This window comes from Drosophila biarmipes, unplaced genomic scaffold (genome assembly GCF_025231255.1).
Source record: "Drosophila biarmipes strain raj3 unplaced genomic scaffold, RU_DBia_V1.1 ptg000016l, whole genome shotgun sequence".
In the NCBI taxonomy this organism is placed as follows: domain Eukaryota; kingdom Metazoa; phylum Arthropoda; class Insecta; order Diptera; family Drosophilidae; genus Drosophila; species Drosophila biarmipes.
Window position 1 is genome coordinate 1,023,144 of NW_026114534.1, and position 11,857 is coordinate 1,035,000.

Genomic DNA, 11,857 nt, shown 5'->3' on the forward strand with positions numbered 1-11,857 from the left:
TGTACTTATATTGATATGTTAATCAAATTGGTCTCTTACTTGAAAATCTAGACCTTAGGAATATTTTTATATTATATGTTTGCCAATCTTCGCGTCACTAATAAGATGACGATTCATATTGTTATTATTAGATGGTCGAGTTGTACTTATATTGATATGTTAATCAAATTGGTCTCTTACTTGAAAATCTAGACCTTAGGAATATTTTTATATTATATGTTTGCCAATCTTCGCGTCACTAATAAGATGACGATTCATATTGTTATTATTAGATGGTCGAGTTGTACTTATATTGATATGTTAATCAAATTGGTCTCTTACTTGAAAATCTAGACCTTAGGAATATTTTTATATTATATGTTTGCCAATCTTCGCGTCACTAATAAGATGACGATTCATATTGTTATTATTAGATGGTCGAGTTGTACTTATATTGATATGTTAATCAAATTGGTCTCTTACTTGAAAATCTAGACCTTAGGAATATTTTTATATTATATGTTTGCCAATCTTCGCGTCACTAATAAGATGACGATTCATATTGTTATTATTAGATGGTCGAGTTGTACTTATATTGATATGTTAATCAAATTGGTCTCTTACTTGAAAATCTAGACCTTAGGAATATTTTTATATTATATGTTTGCCAATCTTCGCGTCACTAATAAGATGACGATTCATATTGTTATTATTAGATGGTCGAGTTGTACTTATATTGATATGTTAATCAAATTGGTCTCTTACTTGAAAATCTAGACCTTAGGAATATTTTTATATTATATGTTTGCCAATCTTCGCGTCACTAATAAGATGACGATTCATATTGTTATTATTAGATGGTCGAGTTGTACTTATATTGATATGTTAATCAAATTGGTCTCTTACTTGAAAATCTAGACCTTAGGAATGTAATATATAAAGGATTAAAAATTCGCCACAAGCCAAGCAAACAATCAATGCATACAAATAGATTGTTGGTTGAACTTTATATAAGAAGTTCAACACAACAAATAAATTATGCAATTTTATTATCGAATCATCAAGCAAAGGATAAGCTTCAGTGGATCGCAGTATGGCAGCTGCTCAACCACTTACAACACCTTGCCTGTTACAAAAGTCGTTTACAATTGATTCTAGGCTTTGTCATTGTATTAAATAATGCTTTTATATGTAACTAGCGCGGCATCAGGTGATCAAAGATCCTCCCAATTTACTATGTTACAAATTACATTGGCATCACATCCATTGTCGTTTAAAAAGTAAATTATAAACTTTAAATGGTTTAGAAGCCATACAATGCAAATTGCCCCTTATTTATCATTGCAGTCCAGCACGGATACGACCTTAGAGGCGTTCAGGCATAATCCAACGGACGTAGCGTCATACCACTGTTCGCTCGAACAAGTATTGTGCCATTGGTCCGTACCTGCGGTTCCTCTCGTACTACGCAGGAATGCTGTCGCAACAACGTTTTGTCATTAGTAGGGTAAAACTAACCTGTCTCACGACGGTCTAAACCCAGCTCACGTTCCCTTGCATGGGTGAACAATCCAACGCTTGGTGAATTTTGCTTCACAATGATAGGAAGAGCCGACATCGAAGGATCAAAAAGCGACGTCGCTATGAACGCTTGGCCGCCACAAGCCAGTTATCCCTATGGTAACTTTTCTGACACCTCTTGTTAAAAACTCTTTAAACCAAAAGGATCGATAGGCCGAGCTTTTGCTGTCCCTGTGTGTACTGAACACCGAGATCAAGTCAGCATTTGCCCTTTTGCTCTATGTGTGGTTTCTGTCCGCACTGAGCTGGCCTTGGGACACCTCCGTTATTATTTGAGAGATGTACCGCCCCAGTCAAACTCCCTACCTGGCAATGTCCTTGAATTGGATCATACCTGAGTAATTGGAGTTATACCAAATTTTCAAATCAAAAATACATAAATGCACCGTTTTATTAAAGAATTTGTTTGCGATTATATAACAAACTCGTGATACTTTGATCAAGAAGCTTGCATCAAAACCCAATACCATAAGATATAATAAATATATCCGTATAATGGCTAGGAAATGATACACGTTCCATTTAATCAAGTAAGTAAGGAAACAATAAGAGTAGTGGTATTTCATTGGCGATACCAAACCGAGATCTAATATCTCCCACTTATTCTACACCTCTTATGTCTCCTTACACTGCCAGATTAGAGTCAAGCTCAAAAGGGTCTTCTTTCCCCGCTAATTATTCCAAGCCCGTTCCCTTGGCTGTGGTTTCGCTAGATAGTAGATAGGGACAGGTGTGTCTCGGATCCCTCCGAACTTATTTAACGTGACGTGTTCCGCACTGAAGGGATTACAGCCACGGCATTCTAATATACCCACAAGGGAGTATATAATGCAAGGGTCTGGGTTAAGCGCCAAACCAACGCCCTGGACTAGAAGCTATAGCTATGTACATAGCAACCACCCCAGTAGCAATTTAAGTACTTGCTTGTCGGGCATGCACTCCCCCTTGCATAGGGGCGAGATCTATCTAAAATCTCTACTGTTCTTTGGGTCGCAGCACCCGAGTTGTATTAACGCAACATCCACGTCGAGCCCGGGGACTCTACCCGCGATATAGGTGTCAACCACAGCCACCACGAAACTCCCACTAGGGGGCCGACCTCAATGAGTAGCCTTGGAGAACCACTCAACCCGTGGCACCGAAATTTCAGGCTCGGTGGGCCTCACCCCTTCAGCTCCGACAAGCTCGGATGGGGCAACCATGTCATATTAGTCGCCTCCTACGACAAGCAATGACAAGCTGTGGCAGTATTCTTCGCCGTTGCCACACGGCAAGGGGGTTTTGGGACTATTGTCCCGGCGCCTGCGGTTCATCCCTCGTCGCTTCCATCCTACGCCTCGAGAAGGCAGCATCAGCAAAAGCTCCTAGGAGACGCATCCGTTCTGGGGTCTCGACTACTCCTGCGACGTTCCATCGTTCTTGGACTCGAACAATGCCAAGGGCATCCAAGTCACGCAAATCGCTATAGAGGCGGCACTCACATAGTACGTGAAGCCAGTCCTCACTCTCCTCTCCACATGAGCATGCGGTTGTGGTGCTGAGGGTTCTACCATGGAGGAAAGCGTTGAACGACCCGTGTCCTGTCAGCAAGAATCCGGCTCTTAAGGTGAAGACAAAGTCCTTCCTCTTGTAGACGAACGCTGCCTCTGGGAAAAACTGGCGAGTCACAAAACCGTGAGCCGCTTGGTCCCATCTGAGTTGCCACTCATTTAGCAGACATTCGTCTAGCAGAGCCATCTTGGATTTCCAGTCCAACACAGACAAGTCCTGTCCATAGAGCCAGTCGCTCTCGTCCAGGGGAACGTGCTTTCTGAGCTTAAACTTCACTGCCATCCTGTGAGCATCTAAATCCATTGGAGGAGCACCAGCAAGCACCTGCAGTGCCACCGTGGACACTGTGCGGCATACCGGTAGGCATCCTAATAGGATGGTCCTCTGGCACGAGGTGAGGAGTCTTAAGGACTTGCCCTTGCTCGCCGCCTTGTACCAGACCGAGGCACCGAAGAGTGCACAGGGGACCATGAGTCCGCTGTATATCGTCCTCTTAGCACGGGAGCTGAGCCCCCAATCGACTCGGAGCACCCGTGCTAGCCCTCCGGCAACTCCAGCCAGCCGATCTCTGAGAGCAGAGATATGCGGGAGAAAGCTCATCCGCTCGCCGACTAAGATGCCAAGGTACCGGCATTTGGTGACGTATGGCAGGCTTGCTCCAGCAAACCGTACGGTCGGTCTCCTAGTGTCTGAAAGATTCCCTTTCAGCAACATGATTGCCGTCTTGCTGGTTGACACACTCACTCCAACCTCAGCTCCCCAGGCTCCCACGATGTCCATCAACTGCTCGCCCTTTCGCTCCAGATCGGCACGGGAATTCCCATCGACGAAAAGTAGCAAGTCATCTGCAAACGCGCTCAGAGCACAATGTGGCTCCAGGCGCTGAAGCAGCACATCCATCAGTAGGTTCCAAATAAATGGACCACTGACGGACCCTTGCGGGCAGCCCCGTGTAACCGACACTGTGGCCGCTTCGTAACTGCTGATGATACTGGCACTTCGACCGGAGAAATAACTTTTCCACAAGTCTATCTCTCGACAGCCGACGTCGATAAGCCGATCCAGCACCGCGTTCCACTCAACATTGTCGAAGGCACCCTTGAAATCAACAAAGATTCCCAGCACCCTCCTCTCGCGGCTGGTGGAAACCGCGAAATCCGAACACTGGCAAAAGGCATATGCCACGATAAGAGGCAGGATCGCTCCTGTCCTTATCTGGCCCCTTTACCAGCGGTATCACTCTCGGGTGTTTCCACTCGGCAGGAAAATATCCTTCCGAGAGGCATCGAGAGTACAACTTCGTCAGGTGCTGAGGGATAGCACGCCATACCTCCTTGACGATCCCACCCGTGATGCCGTCCATTCCCGGCGATCGCCGGCTTCTCAGCTTCGCGACGCTGGTTGCCACCTCGAAGGCTTCGAGGGTCGGTGGAGCAGCAGGAGTTATACCCTCACGCACTGTGGATTCCGCAACAGGGAAGAAGTTGCGGAGGAGTATATCTGCGCAGTCGTGCCATGTCGTAAGTAGCGCGCCGTTCGACCTAAGACATCCAAGATCGGTTGTCTTTTTCCGGCCTCGGCATATTCGGCAGGCGTGCCCCCATGGATCATCCTTGTGCCGTCCCACGAAGTCCCGCCAGTTTTGTTCCTTTGTCATCAGGATAAGCTTCTTATACTGGCCTGAGGCAAGCCTTAATCCAGCGGCAAGTCGCTCAACATCGCCGGTGCCACTCCGACGAGCTGCCTGCAGCCTGCGCCTCAGTCTCCTGACCTCTTGGCGCTTGGTACTCAGTTCAGGATTCCACCATATTACGTTTCCCCTTGCTGCAGGTATCCTGCGCCCTATTACCCTGTCGCACACTTCGTGTACGATGGAGCGAAGGGCTGACACATGATCATCCAACGGCGATTCCTCCAGTTCCTCGAGACATTCAGCTACATCCCTTAGTTCTACTCTGAATCTTCGCCAACTTGCATTGGAGAGCCTCCATTGCGGTACCGGAGCTAGGCTCTCAACGGTACTGCTTGGATCTGGAGTAACCTCAACAGTGATGATGTTGTGGTCACTCAGCTCCCAGAAGTCAACTCTCCATTCGTATGTTGCCCACACACGCGCTGCTTCGTTGGTGAAGGTCACGTCGATATCACTTCTGGAGCGGTGATTATCGAACGTGAACACCTGGCTGGCCGTATTAAGCACACAGACACCGCTTGCGATGATCCACTCGTCCATGTGCTGTCCCCGTTCGCGATTCAGACGGTCTCCAGAGTTAGCTGGAGTTTTGCTGAACCACATCGGGGAAACCGCATTCGCATCAAGTCCGAGGATTGTCGGTGTCCTGCTGGCTAGCAGCAGAACCGTATCCAGGTAGTCAGTGTAGGGCTGCAGGGCAGCTGAGTACTGGCAGTATACGGAGGACAGAAAAATGGTGCCGTATTTTCCTGTGACACTCACGCACACTCCATAATCCGTCGTCAATGTCTCGATGGGCATGCAGATGGCAGACGGGTCGTCCACGATGATGGCAGCTTTCTTCCTTTTGTCAGCGAAGATTCTCATGCCTCCAGGGAGTCCAGTGAGACGCTTGCCTGCGTCCACATAGGGCTCCTGAATGAGTGCGAACAGGTGGCCAGCATCTCTCATCCGCTTTGCAAGCTCGATGACAGCGCAACGGCCTCGACCACAATTCGCTTGGATGAAGCTGAACATGTTAATGTCTAGCTTGCACCCTGGCTAGCACAGCGCTATATATCGGGCATCCACCCGAGAGCATATAGTGCCCCGAGGGTAGCCCTTTATGGCGGCAGTTACGGCAGTCCACCGCATTTTTGCACTTCGCCGCGACGTGGTCGTTCTGTCCGCACTGGCGGCAGACCTGGTTTTCTCTAGCGTACCGACACTCGCTGACTTTGTGGTCAAAACCAAGGCATCGGTGGCACGCATAGGTGCGCACTTGAGAGCGGCAGCGGTAAGAGAACCACTTGATATACACCCTCCCGCTTTCGAGAACGGCCAACGCCTGATCATCTACTTCCAGCGTCACGTTTATAGTGGCGCTGTTAGCTGCTGACCAGGGCTTGGTCGCCAGGACTACCGCCTTCTGGAACTCCTTCAGCGACATCTCCTCGAAGTTTTTCTCTTTTAACTCCATCATGAACTCATCCGGCGTCACAGTGGTGTCCACATCCTGTACCGTCACCCTGGGTTTTGCGGCAGTGTTTTTGGACACCTTAAGGCCCACCTCAGCGAATTTTGCGGAGGCAACGATTTTCGACATCTCCGCCTGCGATGGCGTGCGAATAATCGCGCCGCCCCGCTTCAACTCTCGCACCTCATGCACTCTGACGCCCAAAGCAGGCGCTACCTCTTTGCGGACCTTGTCCGCAATTTGCCTCCCTGATAAGGCCGGATCATCACATGCAACGACTGCCGACCAGGTCTCCCGGATTTTCCGCGGTGCGGCTACAGGGGCATAGGGGGCGACAGGGGCAGCAGGTGAGGCGATAAGGTGCGCGCCTCTAGCAGCGGCGGCTGCGTATGAGACGGCCGAGGCAACCGGTGTCTGCTTCTTAAGGCGGTCCTCAAGCACTCCAATCCGTATAAGGAGGGCTGCAACAACCTCCTCGTAGCGGTTGGCTACGGACTGCACCTTCACATTTGTGGCCGGGTTGGCATAGGAGACCATGAACATCCTACCGATCTCCGATCGGATGTCCCCCATCTCGGCAGCGACGGCACCATTACCTCTCCACTCCCTATCCGAGAAGGATTTTAGAGGACTGGCTGGTGCAACGAAGGTCTTCTCGTGTTCAGCAGAGGATGCAGCAGCGGCGGGGGCTGCGGGAGCGGCAGGGGCTGCGGCAAGGGCAGCGACAGGCGCAGCGGCAGCGGCAGCAGCAGGGGCAGCGGCAGCGGCAGCGGCAGGGGCTGTCGCAGTGTCAGCGGCAGTTGCATCCAGTGCCATCAACTTGCACCTAGAGGCGTCCCTCAGCGGCGCTTTATTGCGCTTACCTCTGGGTCGTCCTCTGCCCCCACTGCTTCCCCTACTACTAGCACTCTCACTGCCAGAATCTCCAACATCCATTTTGGGTGGCGCCATCCGCCGGTTATCGGCAGTTCCAACCCAAAAGCTTTTCCACCAAGGACTTACCCCTTTATTATCAGCTGGTCGGAAAGCTCTATCAGCTGATCAGCTGATAAAAGTTTAGCGAAGACACAAACCGCACAGCTGTTTTAGGCAAAATGTGCCTAAATAAGCCTAACTCCTCTCTCAAGAGAGCGCCTCTCTCGTGACACACGTGGCGCAATGGAAAATTTCCAATGGGAAAAACCCAATTTCACCCGGTTTCACCACTTTTACACAGGGAAAACACGCGCACTGGGTTCGCAGGCACAAAACACGAATTTTCGTGCTGTTTCTAGCTTCGTATCTGGTCTCTATCAGTCAATATTGGCTACACTCGCGGAGCGTACGGAAAACACGTCTGTTCGCACGAGCAATCTAACACCGACTGTGAGTAGATAGGGACAGTAGGAATCTCGTTAATCCATTCATGCGCGTCACTAATTAGATGACGAGGCATTTGGCTACCTTAAGAGAGTCATAGTTACTCCCGCCGTTGACCCGCGCTTACTTGAATTTCTTCACTTTGACATTCAGAGCACTGGGCAGAAATCACATTGTGTCAACACCCGCTAGGGCCATCACAATGCTTTGTTTTAATTAGACAGTCGGATTCCCCAAGTCCGTGCCAGTTCTGAATTGATTGTTAATTGATAATCGTTATAATTAATAAGAACTAATTGGTTTAACCCAATTAGTATTCTTAAAAATTTTAGCAAGAAAGTTCCACAATTGGCTACGTAACTAAACTATCCGGGGAACAAGTAACTAACATAAATGCTAGAAACTCTATTTACCCAGAACGAGCACATAAACCATGTTATTGTTTCCCAATCAAGCCCGACTATCTCAATCTTCAGAGCCAATCCTTATCCCGAAGTTACGGATCTAATTTGCCGACTTCCCTTACCTACATTATTCTATCGACTAGAGACTCTTCACCTTGGAGACCAGCTGCGGATATTGGTACGGCCTGTTGAGAAGTTTGCGTGTCCCCACCATAAATTTTCAAGGTCCGAGGAGAAAATATCGACACAACAGTATATGTCATGCTCTTCTAGCCCATCTACCATATCTCTCTGCGAAAGACTTCCATGGTAGTACGGCTATAAAACAGAAAAGAAAACTCTTCCGATATCTCTCGACGGCTTCTTTATGGTCGTTCCTGTTGCCAGGATGAGCACGAGGCCCATATTTAATAACAAACGGATACTCAACAGGTTACGGAATTGGAACCGTATTCCCTTTCGTTCAAAATTATTCAAGTATATTAATTTAGCTAGATTTTATATAATATATATATTTGTTTGGCATTTGTATTTTACTTGAAAATTTTCGGCTTTCGCCTTGAACTTAGGACCGACTAACTCGTGATCAACCACTGTTCACACGAAACCCTTCTCCACTTCAGTCCTCCAAGGTCTCATTCGATTATTTGCTACTACCACCAAGATCTGTACCAATGGCAGCTCCATGCAGGCTTACGCCAAACACTTCTACGCATACCATTGTACCTTCCTACTCACTAAAGTTTCAAAATTTATATTACAAGTAATATAAATCATCTACTTTAGCGGTAATGTATAGGTATACAACTTAAGCGCCATCCATTTTAAGGGCTAGTTGCTTCGGCAGGTGGGTTGTTACACACTCCTTAGCGGATTTCGACTTCCATGATCACCGTCCTGCTGTTTTAAGCAACCAACGCCTTTCATGGTATCTGCATGAGTTGTTAATTTGGGCACCGTAACATTACGTTTGGTTCATCCCACAGCGCCAGTTCTGCTTACCAAAAGTGGCCCACTGGGCACATTATATCATAACCTTGAACTTCATATCAAGAAAGTTAAGGTTCTTACCCATTTAAAGTTTGAGAATAGGTTAAGATCGTTTCGACCCTAAGGCCTCTAATCATTCGCTTTACCAGATAAGATTATTTTATATAATATTAAAATGCACCAGCTATCCTGAGGGAAACTTCGGAAGGAACCAGCTACTAGATGGTTCGATTGGTCTTTCGCCCCTATACTCAATTCTGACAATCGATTTGCACGTCAGAACTGTTTCGGTCTTCCATCAGGGTTTCCCCTGACTTCAACCTGATCAAGTATAGTTCACCATCTTTCGGGTCACAGCATATATGCTCAAGGTACGTTCCAGTTAGAGGCATAAATAATATAAATATCATTATACATAACTATATAGAACGCCCCGGGATTGTGTTAATTAGCTATAAATAGTTAAAAAACTAATCCCATTATTAGTCAAGTTAATTACGCTATTAGGTTTATATCCCAATAACTTGCACATATGTTAGACTCCTTGGTCCGTGTTTCAAGACGGGTCCCGAAGGTATCCTGAATCTTTCGCATTGTTAATCCTACAAGTGCATATAATAAACACAAAAATCAATGATAATTATGCCATTATATAATTCCGAAAAATTAACGCACTGTATTCATATAAATCTATCAGCACTTTATCAAATTAATAACATTTATTCTGTGTTAAAATGCAAGCAAATTAATTTGAATAAACTATAAGTTATATTTTATGATAAATTTGGTATGCTAATAGATTACAATGTCCTTATATGGAAAAAATGCACACTATTATCATAATATTGTTTAAATATTACAATTCTAATGATGAATTTTCCATAACGGATATTCAGGTTCATCGGGCTTAACCTCTAAGCAGTTTCACGTACTGTTTAACTCTCTATTCAGAGTTCTTTTCAACTTTCCCTCACGGTACTTGTTTACTATCGGTCTCATGGTTATATTTAGTTTTAGATGGAGTTTACCACCCACTTAGTGCTGCACTATCAAGCAACACGACTCTTTGGAAACATCATCTAGTAATCATTAACGTTATACGGGCCTGGCACCCTCTATGGGTAAATGGCCTCATTTAAGAAGGACTTAAATCGTTAATTTCTCATACTAGAATATTGACGCTCCATACACTGCATCTCACATTTGCCATATAGACAAAGTGACTTAGTGCTGAACTGATTTCTTTTCGCTCGCCGCTACTAAGAAAATCCTTGTTAGTTTCTTTTCCTCCCCTAATTAATATGCTTAAATTCAGGGGGTAGTCCCATATGAGTTGAGGTTGTGTATAACTTTTATATGCAATTAATTCTTTATATATAATGATAAAACATTTTATTAAATTCGTTATATTAATAATATCTGTATATAAATGGCATTTGTTTGATTTAACGAATCAACGAAGAACAATAATATTGTCAACGGTTTTCTATTTTCTAATCATTAATAAGAGACAATTCTAGATAAATTTTTATGCTAGACATTTCTCAGTATCATTTGATTGAAAAAGAAAATATTTCTCTTCGTTTTTCACATTCAAATTATTTACTAATGTGAGATAATGTTTTTCATATATTTTTTAATATTATGAATAAAATAATTAAATTATTATTATCCAATAATATACCATATGCTTATAAAATTTCATTATAAAATTTGTATAAGCAACTTAATTAGCATAGTCTTACAACCCTCAACCATATGTAGTCCAAGCAGCACTATAAAATTAATTAAAGTACATAACAGCATGGACTGCGATATGCGTTCAAAATGTCGATGTTCATGTGTCCTGCAGTTCACACGATGACGCACAGTTTGCTGCGTTCTTCATCGACCCATGAGCCGAGTGATCCACCGCTTAGAGTTTTATAAATTGGTTTCTTAATTTTGTCAAATATGTTTTTATTGAAAGAAATTAAAAATACACCATTTTACTGGCATATATCAATTCCTTCAATAAATTTATTTTTATACCTAAAACGAATGCTGCGAAATGTCTTAGTTTTATATAACCAATATATATCAAAGTATTTCTTTTTAAATTGCATTTATTGTAAATAAATATATATATATATATATATATTAATACTTTTTTAGCGATATAAATTGAAATTTATATAAAACATTAACCTGTATAAAACCAGGTACAACATTGTACATTTTAGGTTGTTGCATTATCCAATGTATGCGCATAACTGAGATGAACAATACATATCGCAACGCGTGTATATTATGGTCCATATACACACAGTATTTTAATTGTGTTTATATACAATAATAATTTAATATTATTATTTTAATAATTCGATTTGCTTGTTCGAATTTTTATTTGTTTGTTTTGGCTGCTTATTATTTCTCTCATATGTATTAAATACAATATATAATTTTAATATTTGCATTATTTCGATTTGCTTGTTCGAAATTTCATTTGATCTATATTAGATCATATACATTTTGGCAATTCATATTTTATTTGTATTACTATAATGTATTTATTATAATATAAACAAATATTTTATTAACGGTAAGGATATACAATAATAATTTAATATTATTATTTTAATAATTCGATTTGCTTGTTCGAATTTTTATTTGTTTGCTTTGGCTGCTTATTATTTCTCTCATATGTATTAAATACAATATATAATTTTAATATTTGCATTATTTCGATTTGCTTGTTCGAAATTTTATTTGATCTATATTAGATCTCATATACATTTTGGCAATTCATATTTTATTTGTATTATTATAATGTATTTATTATAATATAAACAAATATTTTATTAA

The 11,857-nt window shown here is 43.4% G+C and overlaps 1 non-coding gene and 1 pseudogene across 1 annotated transcript; both read right to left on the bottom strand.

Moving 5' to 3' along the window:
- Positions 1–1,031: 1,031 nt before the first annotated feature.
- On the bottom strand, positions 1,032–10,355 carry LOC127011972 (large subunit ribosomal RNA; annotated as a pseudogene).
- A 402-nt stretch (positions 10,356–10,757) lies between these two features.
- Positions 10,758–10,936, bottom strand: LOC127011854 (5.8S ribosomal RNA). Its single transcript, XR_007765315.1, has one exon. It is a non-coding gene; the product is annotated as a 5.8S ribosomal RNA (ribosomal RNA).
- Between the last annotated feature and the right edge of the window lie 921 nt (positions 10,937–11,857).